Below are 261 nucleotides of genomic sequence, written 5' to 3' on the forward strand. Positions count from 1 at the left end.
GGAGAAATATTGATGCATTTTACACACACAGGTTGTGATTAGCATGATGAGGGCAGTTAAAGAGGACCTATAATGTTTTTCTTTATTTCCTCTCCCCGTGGTGATTGTTCATGTTAAAATAATAATGAGCTGAGAGACAAAAGCTCAGCTCACTCACTTTGACTGCTTTTTCTACTCTTGGATGTGTATGATGTCATAGATGGAGGATGTCCCCAACATGGTCACCTGACACAGCTGACACGTCCACAAACGGGCCGACGT

The sequence above is a fragment of the Haplochromis burtoni genome, unplaced genomic scaffold (assembly GCF_018398535.1).
Source record: "Haplochromis burtoni strain Fernald_Lab_line unplaced genomic scaffold, NCSU_Asbu1 Contig_117, whole genome shotgun sequence".
In the NCBI taxonomy this organism is placed as follows: Eukaryota; Metazoa; Chordata; class Actinopteri; order Cichliformes; family Cichlidae; genus Haplochromis; species Haplochromis burtoni.